The sequence below is a fragment of the Myotis myotis genome, unplaced genomic scaffold, assembly GCF_014108235.1.
Source record: "Myotis myotis isolate mMyoMyo1 unplaced genomic scaffold, mMyoMyo1.p scaffold_m19_p_8, whole genome shotgun sequence".
NCBI lineage: Eukaryota > Metazoa > Chordata > Mammalia > Chiroptera > Vespertilionidae > Myotis > Myotis myotis.
Window position 1 is genome coordinate 48,707,825 of NW_023416390.1, and position 17,077 is coordinate 48,724,901.

The 17,077-nt window shown below is 41.1% G+C and overlaps 1 long non-coding RNA gene across 2 annotated transcripts in view; it reads left to right on the forward strand.

Annotated features, from left to right (window-relative positions):
• The window catches only part of LOC118661339, a 65,189-nt gene extending 48,538 nt beyond the window's left edge, over window positions 1-16,651 (forward strand). The window contains exon 4 of one of the 2 annotated variants that reach the window (XR_004969292.1): window positions 16,470-16,651. This is a non-coding gene — a long non-coding RNA (uncharacterized LOC118661339). Of the gene's footprint in view, window positions 1-6,581; window positions 8,765-16,469 lie in introns of those variants that run through there. The other variant, XR_004969293.1, reaches the window with a different exon arrangement.
• Window positions 16,652-17,077: the final 426 nt, after the last annotated feature.

Sequence of the window (17,077 nt, forward strand, 5' to 3'; positions counted from 1 at the left end):
AAACTCTCCCTGAATCCTCAGTTAGGCTTTAGTTGATTATCCTATAAGAGCTATTTGCAGCTTATTCTTAGGAATATTGTACACAGTGATTTGTTTATATCATAGGATAAAACCTCTGAATCTTCAAAACTTCTCGTTCCCTCCTGCTTCTTTCAGGCCCAAATATTTAAGACAGCCTTCTGAAAAGCAGGCAAATCTCCGAGGTAAATCTTCAAATAATGCAAAAGTAATCTTTTGCCTTAAAGAAATAATGGGAAGCTGGTTCTTTGGCAGTTTTATAATGAAATTTTTTCATTGGCTTTCTCTTTAGCACTCTCTGAATGTCAATGCTATATTCGTCTTTGAGGGAGGGCAAGAAGGTAACACTGAATCCTAGTAAGCCCAGAGGCACAGATTAGGGCCGTAAACTCAAGTCTCAGAATCTATAAACTCATAAAATGTAAATCCATGACATATTGAGAAAAGAATAATAGTAAAGAAAGAGCCCAATTATTCTCAAGAAAATACACCTACAGGGAAGGGTCTTAAAAATTATTTAAGGCTTTATATGTGTCTACCTACTTATTCTGATTCACCTTGTATTTATTGACTATCGTGTTTCAGGCATTCTGACTAATGCTGGTAATATAAAGATAAATAAGTTCCATGCCATATAGATAATAGATATAATAAACATGACATTTTCATAGAGAAAAGTAAATATGACACTATTGGTGTTACAAAGTTCTAAAAGAATAGAACCATCAACTGGAATGGGGTATTGGAAGGGAAGTGTTTTTTTTTTTCTAACACAAAAAAGCATTTAATGGGAGAGATCAGTCAAGAAGGTATAAACCCTGTATGGAATTCAGAAGGGCACAGTGGCAAGGCTACATTTAGTAATAGAGGCCTGGAGAGGATGGTACTCCTTCTTGGTGTGCCAGTCTACCCAAAGAAGAGCATCTAAGAAATCCTTGGTTTAGCTTGTTGACAATTCTTCTATGTCAGTGTAGGGAACACAATAGGGAAGACTGCTACACTGGCTATACTTCTCGCCACCATGGAAGCCTGGTTAGGGGTATGGAAGTAGCAGGAGTCATGGAGGGAAGTGGCCCCATCACATAATGGTAACAAAAGGGGGGAAGTCACGAGTGGGTACGCATGGCCTTGGACTTTGAGAAAGCAGCTTGCAGAATGTCCAAAGGAAATGTACACATGGACCGTCATCTGAGACTCAGAAGGAATATGGCTAAAGAGACATGGGAGGTTCTGCAACCTGCTGACGAGGTCATGAGAAATCATCTCAAGGAGAACGGAAGTGGGGAGGCGGCGTGGGTGCACTGGTGCTTTGATGGACCAGCCAGGACTTCGGATTGTGAAAGGCTGTGTGAAAAGGATGGGAGCTGGAGACCAAGTGGAGGGTACCTAAAAATGGGACAAGACCCTCGTTTGACACATTAGCAGTGCCTTGTCCCCCAGAGAGTCCTTGTTACCTTCTGACCCGCCCCCATCAGCAAACTCGTTCTCTCAACGGAGAATTGTCTCAGCACAAAACCAGAAGAAAACTTAGTCCCCTTCTGGGGCCTGTTTTGTTGTTGAGCTTTGTCAAAATGAGGGATACCTTTAAATCCCATTTTGCCCCATGGCTATGCCAAGTTCAATTCTTTTTAAAATCAATTAAATCATTTCAGAAATCAAGGTTGCCCTTTTTTTTTTCTTGAATAAATAATTTTTCGACTATCCTCTTTTTCTCTCTAAGATAATGTTAACAGTAACAGATATGATTCATATTATTTTGAAACATTTTTACTACAAATGAATTTTTCATTGGAATGTGCATGCAATCCAGGAAACCACTTCCAACCCATTCCCAACAACAACCCTTTACACATACAAACACACGAGAACTCCATGGGCATGGTCCAGTGATTGCCACAAGGAAGGGAGGTGTTTAACCCTTTTATTAAGAGTCCTAGGGCAGAAAGGGTGAGCTGTGGCGACATCACCACCTATTGTCAACTTGTCTTAGACATCTTTAGTGGGCAGGCCTTTCACCACGATTTATTAGGTTAACTTCTAGACAAAAGAATTTTTCATAGAAATTTGGCAATCATTATATGGTGTCTTCCATTTTGCAACATATAGATTTTTATCTTCTGGAAAGGGGTTTAAAGACCTACTTTACAAGCATCATATATTGCTAATCCTGTTTGTTTCTTACAAGAAACAAAATTATAATTATATAAAATTGCATAATAGTTCTTCTAGAATCTAGAGCCAGGGGTGGGCAAACTTTTTGACTCGAGGGCCACAATGGGTTCTTAAACTGGACCGGAGGGCCGGAACAAAAGCATGGATGGAGTGTTTGTGTGAGCTAATATAAATTCAAAGTAAACATCATTACATAAAAGGGTACGGTCTTTTTTTTTTTTTTAGTTTTATTCATTTCAAACGGGCCGTAGTTTGCCCACGGCTGGTCTAGACTATTGGTCAAAGAATTAAATCTAATTGGCTTATAACATTGGTCCTACCTGATGTCTTTACGCACAAAACAAAGCTTATGCACAGTAATGGGGCATGGAGTGGATTTGTAATGGTTTGCATAATTATTATAAAAGAGAATTACTTTGTGGATAGATGGCAATGTGAAAAAAAGCTCCTAGTAGTATTTCAAAGGAATCTGTCCTATTAAAAAATTGCTTAACAATGAATGAAGACATGAAAAGCCTAAAGAACTGTAATAGGAAAAGCAAAATAAAGCTGGTGGGAATAAATAATATGCCAGATAGCAGAATCAAAATATTAAACTATCTCAATTGATTGCTAAAGTGGGTTGAAATAAATAACTGAGAATAGAAATGTAAATTCCCACATCAGAGCAGAAAACGGTCACTTTTTTCAAATCCAGATCATGAGAAAAACACCGTAAGAGCAGGTCTCATGAAAAAATTTGGGGTGTTTATATTGACCAGAATGTCAACATACCAGATTAAAGGACCAAAAGAAGCAGCCAACCAAATCAGGACCACAAGGCATAGTTCATGAATCCTGTCTCTAAATTTAACAATTATAGAGAAAATTTTATGCAGATTAAACATAAAAATATATCATGGCTAAAGTTACGTTATAAATAGCACAAAGAAATGAGGAAATATTCTAGCTCTCAGAAACTACAATCTCATTCAGCAAAAAAGTAAGTCTTTGCAAAAAGAGGGAAGTTCCCACATGTGTAATTATTTCACTTTCATCTTTCTTGCCCATATTAGTCAGCTCAGCTGCCATAACAAAATACCGTAGACTGAGTGTTTTAAACAGTGGACATTTATTTCTCAAAGTTATAGAGACTGAGAAGTCCAGATCAACATGCCAGCAAGCTAGGTTTTATCATGAATTCTCTTCTCTTGGTTTGTAGGCAGCCTTCATCTGGCCGTGTGCTCACATGGCCTCTGAGTGTGCCCACAGAAAAAGAAAGAGGCAGGAGGAAAGGGAGGGAGAGAGGAAGAGAAAGAGGGAGGGAGGGAGAGAGAAATCTTCTTGTAAAACCATCAAATTTATCTAGGGACCCACCCTTACAACCTCTTTTAACCTTAATTACTTCCATATGGACCTTATCTCCAGATATAGCCACATTGGGGGCTAGGGCCTTATCTTAGTCTGCCCAGGGCATTATAACAAAACTAGAGGCTCGTTGCATGAAATTCATGCATTCTGGGGAGTCCCTGAGCCCAGCCTGTGCCCTCTTGCAGTCTGGGAGACCTCAGGGGATGTCCGACTGATGGCTTAGGCCCCCCAAGTCAGACATTCTTAGTGCTGCCGTGGAGGCTGGAGAGGCTCCTGCCATCACTGCTGCACTTGCTAGCCATAAGCCTGGCTTCTGGCTAAGTGGTGCTTTCCCTGTGGGAGCTCACTGACCATCAGGGGGCAGCTCCTGCATCGAGCATCTGTCCCCTGGTGGTCAGTGCACATCATAGCGACCAGTCGTTCTGCTGTTCAGTTTATTTGCATATTAGCCTTTTATTATATAGGCCAGGATACCATAACAGGCATTTTTTTTCTCATGGTTCTAGAGATTAGAAGTCTGAGATCAGAGTGCCAGCATGATTGGGTTCAAATAAGAGCCTGACCTCCTCATTGTGTCTTCAAATAAGATCAAGGGGGGAAAGAGAGAAATGGAGGGAGAGAGAGAAAGAGAGAATTCTAGTTTCTTTATTTTCTTTGGGTGCATCACCTGAGAACCACATCTGCCAAGTCACCACAGCTCCGTAGCTCCTGTGTTGAGTTTCTGCCCCCTAGTGGTCAGTGTGTGTCATAACTACCAGTTGAAGCGTCTGCCCCCTGGTGGTCATTGCGCATCATAGCTACTGGTCAGACACTTAGGCTTTTATATCGAAATTCGTGCATGGGTAGGATCCCTAGGCCAGGCTGGCAATCAGGGCTGATCAGATTCTCCGCCTCCCAGCCTCCCCGCCCCCTCCTTCCCTCACTCCCTCAGCGCTCTGCTGCCACTGGTCACCTGCCATGTTTTGCACAGCCCCCTAGTGGTCAGTGCACGTCATAGCAAGCAATCAAACTCCCAGTAGAACTCCCGAGGGGACAATTTGCATATTAGCCTTTTATTGTATAGGATTAGTAGTAATAAGTTGTGCTACACATCCTTTCTATTAGCTTATGTGTGTACATGCATACATTTGTTTTCTTCAGAGACCCAGTTTGTTAAAAACATTTCCCAGCCCACCACTGGGCAGACAAGTAGAAATGAAAGACGGAGAAGAGCTGAAGGGACAGTATTTAAGCCCCTGGATCCAACTGTGTTTATAGCGGCTGGGTCGACCCTGTGTTTTCCAGTTAAACACATGGACCAGTAAAGTCCTTTCATTTGTGGTTGCCTAAAGCTAACTTGAATTGGTTTTCTGTCACTTTCCTCTAAGAGTCCTGACTCATACTACGTGTCATAGGCATGTTCAGGGAACTGAATTTTGGTTAAGCCCTGAGAAAGAAGTTCTGCAGATCCAAAGACACAGCCCTTCACTTTCAGGATCAAATCAGATTTTAAGTAGTGGAAGCAACGAGCTCTATTTGGAAGCTCTGTCTTTTTTTTTTTTTTAATTCTTTATTGTTTAAATGGAAGCTCCATCTTTTGCATTGTTAGCTTCCCCGCCTCTGCCCTCATGTGCCCTGTTAGTACCAGGATCTATTTCTGAGCCCAGTGCCCATTTTTCATCCAGTCCTGCAAGTAAGTCTCTTCTGGCTCTTGTATCTAATTCACTGCTCTGGTGTCAGTCCCTGTAGGACTGGCTCTGTCTTTTCCTTGGCAGATGCTCCGGGCCTGGCTGCTGGAGGACAGTGTCCTTGTGATGCTGGCCTACTGTGTGGCCTTGGGAAACCCTTCTCTTCCCAATTTCCCAGATCAGCGCTCCTGGCCCTTTCTGCTGTGAATTGCTGTTCTCAGAAGCCATCTCCAATCTGTAATGTGCCCTTGGGACCGTGTTCTGCCTGCCACACTACACCCATCCCAGAGCCTGCTGCTCACTGGAGCCCACCTCGCTGGCCCTGCTCAGCCGCCAGGACCTTCCTTGTAGAGCGGGCTGTCCCCAGGCCTCTGCTGCAGCCGATCAAGCCAGGCCCTGAGAAACCCCTTCTCAGAAAGGCAGTGCCGCCTGCCAACTTGTGGAGAAAAGAAAAACCACACCCTGCAGTTTGGATGACTGCTGTTCAATGTAGGCCTCGGTGTTCCCCTTGAATACCGAAGAAAAACACTGCTCTACCTGTGAGCATGAGGTGCTGAAGAGTCTGTAAATTTATCATTAAAAAAAAATTACTTCTAGGTGGTGGTAGGTTGACATGTACTTAGTGATTCTACAAAATAAGGCTGAAGATCGTCTCCACCTGCCCGTGTGTAACTTTTCCTTCACCTATTCCTGCACCTCCAGATGTTCTTTTGAAATGTCAAAGCCACTACAGCCAAGGGTGGGAGGGAAGCATTTTACTAAAAACTCAGACAACAACAAAAAGCTCAGTTCCCTAGTCCGCAAGACAAGAACCCTGTCCATCTCTCATCCTGGTTAGCGAATTCCTTTGCACAGTGGTACAGACACAGCCCAGCATCTTAACGGTGGGTCTCGTTCAATTGCATTTTACGTTTTGCTTGAGAGAAAAATTAATGTGAATGTTCACATTATGTTCAAGCAGTTATAATGTGTCAACATCAGAAAGCTGAGCTGATGAGTTCAAAAGACTGAAAATTGGGTAATTTAAGCTGTTCCACTTGAGAGGACATAAGAGATGAAGCAAAATGGGACTAGTGAACAACCTTAGCCTGTTTGGAATTTTTTCAGACACTACAGAAAGGAAAAAGGCTGTGAAAAACAGATGTTGGGTGACTGGCGTCCTCTTCCCCCCAGGCTTGGCATGGGAATGATTCCTGTCTGAGCAACACTGGCACTGCTGCTCTGAGGATGAGTGACAGTGTACTGAGTGCACGAAGTTTAATTTAACACCAAGCAAGAGGCACTGTGTTTGTTGTCGGGCCTCAAGGAAAGATTGGTGTTCAGATTGTTCTAAGTTAACCTATTCTCTCTCCACGTCTGATATCACTGCTGTAGGGGAAGAGAAGGAGCATGAAGGAATCGATGACCCTGATTGCCGAAGAACCAGCTCAGGTCCAGTTGTTACAACGTCAAGATGTATAGAAGGGAAGGAAACCCCAGACACTCTCATCCCTGCAACGCGGTGGAATGCTTGGATTTGGCACACAGGTCTGAAAGCCACGCGATCATAGCAAGCAAGAGGAGAACAGTCAGCTAACCTCTCAAAACAGAGAACAGTTCTAGAAAACATGGAAGATTGCTGGAATCTCTCGAAGCCATGTCCTCTATGTGAGAAAAGACCAAGAGACAGGGACATTATTCGTGGGAGGACAAGCCATCTTGCCACTTGTTTTCACTGTACCAGAAATTAAAGAAGGCTGGGGCTTCATGCCCTATTTGCAAGAAAGAGATTCAGTTGGTTATGAAGGCTTTAATGGTCTATCAGTGGTCGGCAAACTCATTAGGCAACAGAGCCAAATATCAACAGTACAACGATTGAAATTTCTTTTGAGAGCCAAATTTTTCAACTTAAACTATATTGGTAGGTACATTGTTATTAACTTAATTAGGGTACTCCTAAGGCTTAGGAAGAGCCACACTCAAGGGGCCAAAGAGCCGCATGTGGCTTGCGACCCGCAGTTTGCCAACCATGGGTCTAACTGAATCAGTGAATTAAGGAAATATTAGCAGGGTCAGATCATGTATCAAAACATCAGTATTGGGTATCTCTACCCAGTGCGAATCATTGTATCTGTTCTCTTATTCATATAAACATTTTTATTCCAGGATATTTTTGTTTCAAAACTCACATGGAAATTGAGAATGAATTCTTTAGAACTAGATGATTAATGTGGGGGCTCCATTAACACAAAGAGATACGTTAATCATTTTATTCTCCCTTCAAAGATGAGGATCTGGGAGGAAGCAACTACCAGTAAAAACAAAAATACAGTCATTCATTTATTTACCAAACTACTTGAAGATCAATCATTTCTTTAGTTAATTTTAGTCCTTACTCTTATTTTCTGTTGGGGATTTTTATATTGTTAATTAAATTGCAGTTGACATTCAATATTGTGTTGGTTTAGATGTGCAGCATAGCGGTTGGACATCAGTATGGCTTGTGGGGTGCGCCCCCCCCATTGGTCTAGTGCCCACCTGACACCAGGCAGGATGGGGAAGACAGAGAGAGAATGGATCTGAAGCAGCAAGTGGAGGATAACCCACACATAGATCTTTCTTCTGCACAGCCTTTTGCCATCCTTCTGCCCAACTCTTTATCACTCTGTAGAGTCATTCATTGACAGTGTGGGTGGACAGAGAGAATGGGTAAACTAAGTCTTTCTGGGTTTTGTTATGCTCCCCATTTTAATTGGGGCAAATTATTGTATTGAAGGAAAACCTCAGTCAAAACCAGGACAACGGAAGTTTCAAGAGGCAACCTGGACAGTCTGGATCCAAATTTGGTGCCTTGTTTCTAAAGCATAAATATGGTTTGGCGTTTAGTTTGTAATGGAGTTTGGTCTTTGTAGGCAAAAGGTAATTGAGGTCAACAAATTGTTCCTAATTCTTTCCACTTCGCTCGATTGCGTGGGGCCCCGCAATCTGCAGGACCCAGCGGGGAGATGTCCTCACAAGCAGGAGGGTTTGTTCATCAACCTGGAAGTGGCTTCAAGTTTTACTTCCTTTTAGAGAAGTTCAAAATGTCCGAGAACTCAGCTTGAAATGAACAAGCCCTGAGAGGTTTCACTTTCACATCAGAGTAACTATTTTATTCTGTTATCTAGGCAATTGATACAGAAACCGCACTTTGCTGCTCTGGAATAAGAGTTCCTACTTTTTTTAAGACTTGTAGCTCTACATGTTTTTTCCATGTTTTCTGAGGGGCCAGGTAAAAGGAGACTATATTGTTATCCTGACCTGGAAAGGCCTAACTAAAGGTTTGTTAAAGTTTATTATATCTCTAACACATTTTTAATAAGTTTATAAGATCCTGTTAAAAGTTAAAAGTGGTGCCCTGGCCAGTGTGGCCCAGTGGTTGAGTGTCAACCTAGGAACCAGGAGGTCATGGTTGGATTCCTGATCAGCGCACGTGCCTGAGTTGCATATTGATCCCCAGGGTGGAGCGTGCAGGAAGCGGACAGTCAATGATTCTCATCATTGCTGTTTCTAGATCTCTCTCTCTCTCCCCCCCTTTCTCTCTGAAATCCATAAAAATGTGTTTGTTTAAGTTGTGGTTAAAAAAAGTTCTATGTTCAAATATTGTTAGGAAATACTAACAATTTTTTTATTAAACAAAAATAAATGGGTTTTGTTACTATAGAAGTTCTCGTGCCCTTCATAGTCCAGTGTGAACAATGAATTTACACAAGGGGCTCATGGATTCCAATTTCCACACTTTCTTGACCACTGAACCCTTCTACCACACACATCTTGTAGACTAAAGTTTCATGGAATAACTTTTCAAAGCCCTGCCCTAACAGCAGATCACCAATCCCCTGTTTTTCTAGTGATAATCAGTCAGCCTGGCAAGAAGAGTGGTGAGACGTTAGGTTTTTAGGAATAACTATGGGCTGATGGGAGCTTCTCTAATTGTAGAGTTAGGAGGAATACATTTATTTTTTGTTTTACCACTTATGGGCTAAGTGATATTGAACAAATCAATATCTCTGATTCTCAATTTCCTCATCGGTAGGAGAGACTATTCTTACCTCTCTAGGTCATTGAGAAGTTTTTGAAAACAGCCTTGCAGTTGTTGCAAAGCATTAAATATATACCTACCACATGATGTAGCCATTCCCCTCCTAGGTATTTATTCAAAAGCAAGGGCGGCATATATCATACAGGAATTTTCATTGCAGCTTTATTTGTATTAACCAAAAAATGGAAACAATTTAAGTCCATTAACAGGCATTGGATAAATTCTGATGAATTCATAAATTGGAATACTACTCAGCATCGAAAAGGAGTAAACTATTCATACACACAACATAAATAAATCTCAAAAACTTATGCCCAGTGAAAAAAGTCAGACAAGAGCCATAGCCAGTTTGGCTCAGTGAGTAGAGTATCGGCCTGCGGACTGAAGGGTCCCAGGTTTGATTCCGGTCAAGGGCATGTACCTTGGTTGCAGGCACATCCCTAGTGGGAGGTGTGCAGGAGGCAGCTGATCGATGTTTCTCTCTCATCGATGTTTCTAACTCTCTATCTCTCTCCCTTCCTCTGTAAAAAATCAATTAAAAATATATATATTTTAAAAAGTCAGACAAGAAAAGCATACACACCACCTTGGATGGTGTGGCTCAGTTGGTTGGAGCATCATCCTGTGTACCAAAAGGTTGTGGGTTCAATCCCCAGTCAGGGAACATACTGAAGGCAATCGATATTCCTCTCTCTTTTTCTCTCTCTCTCTCTCTCTCTCTCTCTCTCTCTCCCAACCCCTCTCTCTAAAATCAATAAGCATATCCTCTGGTGAGGATTTTTTAAAAGCATATACACCATATGATTCCATTTATATAAAATTCAAGAAAATGTAAATTAATCTGTAGTGACAGAGAAAGGATTGTGGTTGCCTAGGGACCAAGGGGAAGAGAGTGGCAGGCTTGACAGGAGGGAGGATTTGTAGGAAGGGATGTGTAAACTCTTGGGGATGATAGCTGCATTCACCACATTGTGCTGCATATAAAATTTGAGGTTGACAGCTTTTGCTTTAGTACTTTAAACACGTCACTCCACTGCCTTCTTGATTGCCTTCCTCCACTGAGAAAATGGCTGTCGTCTTGGCCTTTCTCCTCAGTACGGAACATGCCTGTTTCTGTCCTCTCTGGCAGCTTTAACATTTTCCCCTTTATTACTGGTTTTGAGCAATTTCACTATGATGTGCCTTGGTGTCATTTTTTTTTCCTTTGGGATTAAGTTTCATGGAGCCTTTTCCTGTGCTTAAGATTTATGGTTTTTTTCAAATTTGGAAAAATTTTTAGCCATGATTTCTTCAAATATTTTATTTCCCAACCCTCTCTCCTCTCACCTTCAAGAACTTCACTTACACCTGTAACAGGCCACAGGGAATGATCCCACAGCTTGCTGGTCGTTTGTTTAAAAACGTCCCCTTTGTTTTATTTTGGGTAGTTTCTATTGCTATCACTTCAAGTTCAGTAATCTTTTCATCTGCACTATATCATCTGTGTTTAATATCATCCAGTGTATTTTCATTTTACCTCAGACATTGTAGTTTTTATGTGTAGCAGTCTGATTTGAGTCTTTTTAAGTATTATCTTCTCTGCCTCTACTTTACTCCTCCAACGTGAAGAATACAGTTATAAAACTGTTGTGATGTGCTCATCTGATAGTTCTGACATCTACATATGTCAGTGAGTCGGCTGTGATTGGTTGACTTTTCTCCTCATCATGAGTCATAGTCTCCTGCTTCTTTATATGCCTGCTTGATGGATCCAGACATCTTGAATTTTGCTTTGTTGAATATTGGATACTTTATATTGTCATAAATGTCCTTGAGCTATATTCTAAGACACAGTTGTTATTTGGAAACATTTTTATCTTTATTTTTGTTGAGTTTTTTTTTTTTTGCAATTTGTTAGGCAGGACAAGAGCAGTGTTTAGTCAGGGCAGGGGTTCTCAACCTTGGCTGCACATTAGAATCACCTGGGAATCTTTAAAATCCTGATTTCTGGGCCTCATCCTCCAGAAATTCTGTTTCTTTGTTACTAATGCTGTGGCCTCACCCCATAACAAAGAAACAGAATTTCCGGAGGATGAGACACAGAAATCAGGATTTTAAAAAGATTCCCAGGCGATTCTAATGTGCAGCCCAGGTTGAGAACCACTGGTCTAGGGGTAATTACTCTCTACTGCTGAGTCAATGCCCTTCCCAGTGCTCACTCCTCAACTCAGGGAATCTACCTACCAAGCTTCCCTTGGCTTCACCCTCCTTGCCCTGTGGCTGGGAATTCTCTCAAGGTCATCTCAAACAAAGCCTTTCTGTTTCCCATTTCTTAGGGGACACTGTTCTTTGTTGTCTGATGTACATCAACCTTTCACTTAATTGTTCTAGCAATCATTGATGTTCAGCTCCTAGAGCCATTACCTTATTAGGGGTAATAGAATAATGATATTTAAATCCTCTCATTTCTGCATTTGTTAGATGGAGTTATTTTACAAAGGTATTTCACACACTGTCTAGTTGTTACCTGACGGCCCAATTCATAAAGAAAAGGAAGAACAAACGCTCTCTTCCAGTGGTTTTCAGTTTTCAGAATAATTCGTCATTTCAGTAGCATCTTCTAAAGATACATAGTGAGTTTCTTTTAAAAATTATATTTAGGCTACCATTGTGAGGTTATGACATTTAATATATTTGATGTGTTTTTAATATATTTAATTTTTTTAATGTTCAAGTTGTTCCATCTTTGGCCAAAGGGTGCCCCTTCAAGTCGGTTTCTATGTCCTCTGATATTACTTTAGTAGCTTTTGATAGTTCTCTTGATTTCTGACAAAGCACAATCTCCTAGGTTCATCTTGTATATTTCCTGACCCAGACATGGAATGAATGGTTTGTCTAGGTGGCCCTCATTCTTTTTTTTTTTTTTTTTAAATATATTTTATTGATTTTTTACAGAGAGGAAGGGAGAGGGATAGAGAGTTAGAAACATCGATGAGAGAGAAGCATCGATCAGCTGCCTCCTGTACACCCCAACTGGGGATGTGCCCGCAACCAAGGTACATGCCCTTGACCGGCATCGAACCTGGGACCCTTCAGTCCGCAGGCCGACGCTCTATCCACTGAGCCAAACCGGCCAGGGAGGCCGTCATTCTCTTTTAGTGGGAAATGGTACTTAGAGAACACAGACTGGGTGTTCAGGCTGCTTGTTTTCCCTGGGTTGTCATTGCTTCTACTAGTGCTTTTAGTGGAGATCTTGGAGATGAGTGTTACTAGAAGGTCAAAAACAAATCATGAATTCATACTGATATTATAACTTAAATTTAAGATTATAGAATTTTACTTAACTTTTTGGTTTTTATTTGTATGTTTTTGCTTATGCTGAAAAAAGTTGGGGATTCTAATAACATTATTTGCTTTATCAAGTATACATTTAATATACATTATATTTATGTATATGTTTATGTGTATATGTACATCATATATACACATATGTGTGTAAGTAGTCTATTACAATAATAATCTATATATATAAAAGCCTACGTGACCGGCTGACCAGCCAACCGGTCAGTAGCTATGGCATGCACTGACCACCAGGGGGAAGACGCTCAACTCAGGAGCTGCAGAGTGACAGTAACTTTGCAGAGTGCCCTCTCGCACTCTGGGACCCCTTGGGGGATGTTGGACTGCTGGTTTCGGTCCAATCCCCACAGGCCAGGCTGAGGGACCCCACTGGTGCACGAATCCGTGCACCAGGCCTCCAGTAAGTAATAGGACTACTTAATGTAGATTAAGAATTATTTGCATTGTTTCTTCATTCAGGATATATTCCAGCAAACATTAACTGTGAAAATACTGTCATTTAAAGTTATTAGAAATAATTTTTCTTTGTATTGGTTTGGCAGCTATATAATATACATTTAAGAAATTTGTTTATTTCAGCTTTTTTTTAAAAAAATTACATTTACTTTTAAATTACGTGAAATATTAACCTAGTCCCAAAGCAGTAGTGTGCTAGTAAATATTTAACAAGCAGATCCCTAAAAATAAAAGCCCTAATTTTGCCAGTTTCTATGGTGTAAATATTACTACCATGATGGATTTCAAGCTACCAATGCTACATTACCGAATGTAGAATTTGGGGGCTGCATAGTAGCACTGCGTTGTATAGTATTTCTATCATATCGATATAACGATTTCAGTAATGCAGATAATAGTAAAATGTGACAAAATAATTAGGTATTGATGATTTTTAAGATTTATTATCTTAAAATATTTATTTAATACTAAGTTTGTATAATTTAATTTTTAATAATGACTTTAATAACTGGCTCACAACATTCTTGAAAACTTGACATTTGGCTCATATTAGCTGGTGTGACCCGGCTCCAGGACACATTCGGTTTCAAAGTCAGAACCGCAGCACAAAGCACTCAGCAGAGGATTGCCGTTATGCCTACTCTCTCCACCCACTCCTCTCCCTTGCTGTATGGATAACCATTTTTATTATTAGATTTTGTCTCATCCTTTCATGCTTATTTCTGAAAATACAAGCACATACTATTACGTATTTCCTTACACAAAAGGCAGCACACAATAAGCACTGTTTGGCTCCATGTTTAGCTTAGAATTTTGATTCCTATTAAATTGCAAATCCTTAAGGGAGGCAAAGAGGCGATGTTTAAACTATTACCAACATCACACTTTAGTAGAAATTACTTTTCTTGAGAGCTAAGAAGTGTCTGAATGGAACCAGAGAGTTTCATTAAGAATAGGGATAAAACCAGTAACATGAGCGCTTCGTAGACAAACTGCACAGTTTTAGGGGGTCGGGGCAGTGAGACCCAGGCCCTGGCGCATGCCGAGGCGGTGAGGTGGCAGCGGCGAGTGCTCAGTGCGGGCTGAGCTTCCACCATAGAAATCCAGCTACTTTCCTGGGTCATCCTCCCTCCCTCAATAAAGAGGGGGCGATTTTTATTTTAATGTTTTAGTTGGATTTTTCCAGCTTGTTAAATGTAATGGGCGATGTGTATCTTGTGACAGTCATTCCTATAATATTTACACTACTTCATGGCCTTTCATACGAGTCCTGGTAAAGCATCTGAAAATCCAAATACCATTTTTAGTAACTGTCACACTTTTGATTGTGTTTGCAGTGAACTCCAATTCCTAGGATTTTTATTTCTTTCAAATGTAATCACAGTTACTTTTCCTGAAGATGTTTTTATAGGAGAAGGTGACAAAGAAGAAGAAGGAGGAGGAAGACACGGGGAGAAAGGGAGCAGAGGGCCAGAAGCAAAGGCAAAGATCAGAGTGGTTGGGCACACTGGTAATGTCTTTTATTTACCAAACTTGTAGCCAAACAGACTTGGCAGGTGACAAGAAGCCACTTTGTTCACATAGCCAGGAATTGTGCCTGGTCTTAAAAAACATTTTGGTGCTTTTATTTATTCATTATATTCTTGAGGGTAATAGTAATATTGTATTTCTGACAGCCAACAGTCACCTCTCTGGAACCTCCTTTGTTTCTCAGGGAGCAATGTCTCTTTATGTTTGGGAAGCCTGCCCCCTTGTGGGTTAATAAAATATTACAGTCCACGTTTTCAAAGCACTCCAAAATTAGATCTCATTTGTGAAAATGTCTAAACTGCTACTCAGAATGTTGGGGAAAAATAAATAAGTACAGGTTTTTAAATACAATTTCCCTGATATTCTTGGATTATTTGTATAAAAATTTTGGTGGAGTTTATGGATCTTCAAATCATAATCTTCCCTCAACCTCAAAATAAATGATTTAAGGATCCAAAACTATAACAATAATGCTTATAAAATATTATGTTCATTGCTATCTAAGTGCCTGCATATAATAAAGACATGCCTCTTGCCACACTCATCAACATGCTAAGAGGCAGGTTCTACGCAGTATTAACCACGGCCCAATTTACAGAAAGACTTAAAGCAGTGGGGGCTCCTCCACCCCACTCTCACCCACCTGCCACAGGTGGGAGCCCCTGAAGCTCTTCTTGACCTACTGCAGTCCATCAACTGGCCATAGTCGATTGCACCAGATATAGCGGATCAGCTGGGTTACCCAGGTTCTTTCTCCTGGAAATTTGGAATTGGACTTCACAGAGAGCCCTCAGTCTAAGCTGGTTACTTGAACGGAGGTCATAGAAACTCAACAGCTCCTTGTGAAAAAGCACTGTCTGTCATGTGCATGGAGAAACAGAACAATGTGATCAGGAGGAAGAGAAAAGAATAAAGAGATTACTCAAAGTGACGCAAAGGACAACTTTCCGTTCTTGGTCCCTGTCCTTCATGAGGCCTCCTATGGTCAGTGATTGGGCTTATTGAAATAGGTCTTTTTCTCTATTTTTTTTAAAAATGTATCTAACCAAGTCATGCGAGCAATAATGTGTAAAAGTGAAACAAATCTAGTGTTATCATGAAATAAAATCTGAAGTTAATGTGCCACATTGAATGATGTGCATAATTTTTATTGTACTCCATGGCAATTAGGCTCAAATAGGGAGCAATTAATGAAAATGACTGTAATTATTGCCATATCAACAAAGCCAAACCAAGCGATTCCAAAGTCAGCTGCAGGGAAGAAAGTTTAGAGACAGCAGGAATTTGTTCTGCAGTTCCTCGGAGGGACCCCAGATTTGAAAACCAGAAGGTCAGGCCCTTCCCTTGCCCCTACTGCTCCAGCAACAATAGTTCCAGTGGCCCAAGAGGTCCCAGTGGACAAGTGTGAGAGCCCCTAGGAATCCCTGGCTCCTCTCCCTGCTTCTTCCCTCAGTGCCTCTCCAAGAGGAGAAAATTGACATGGACAGGCTATATGGAAAGGGCTGCATCTGCGTGTGCATCTCTCCTTTCCTCAGCATGAGATTGGTGAGCATGGAGAATTTGAAGCTGGTCTCTGGACGGAGACCAGCTTGCTTCCCACGGTGCACGGCTCCTCGGGTCTACGTCTGCCTTTCACACAAGGCATCATCAATGCCGTCTGGTCTAGTCCACCTGGGGTCTGGACTGACGATGGGGGTGGAATCCTCATGGCAATGAGAAGGGTGAAATTGTCTCACTTTGCTCTCCATGCAAATAGCTATCTTCCCTGGGCAGCTTGGGTAGGAGCATGTATGACACATGCTTGAGATGGGGCTGGATTTTGGCTGTTGAGAATGCTGGGTCCCAACCACATCTCACCTTCTCCATCTCTTTTCCAGGGAAGTAAGACAACAAAGACCATTCAGGACAGTTACCGAAGGCCAGAATCCTAGAGTCCTGGGACTGGTTTGCCTTAAACTAGCCAGTAATTACAGGGAGAAAAATTCAATGATGTGGAAATATTCCATTTTCTTCCTTCCACACAAGGCTACACGAATACCCCAGTCTGAACTTGAACCAATTAGAGGTACTTTCATGTTAATAAATATATCTCAGATGTTTTAGATGTATTACTTCCTTGAAGTTTTTTATTAATTTGAGAAAGAGACAGAGACAGACATCAATTTGTTGTTCCACTTATATATGCATTCATTGGTTGATTCTTGACCGGAGATTGAACCCACAACCTTGGCGTATCAGGATGATGCTCAAACCTATGGAGCTATCTGGGCAAGGCCAAAAATGTTTTTTTTTTTTCTGGGTGTTTTTTTTGGGGGGGGAGGGCGGTATATCATAATTAGCTATGATCCTGGCATGGGAACAATAGGAATATTACGGAAAGGACCAAGAAGGGTTTCCTTGGGACTCATTCAGTATACATCATTGAAGGACTACCATGTGTCAGGCATGGTGTTAGGCACTAGAGAAAAAGAATTACAAAATAATG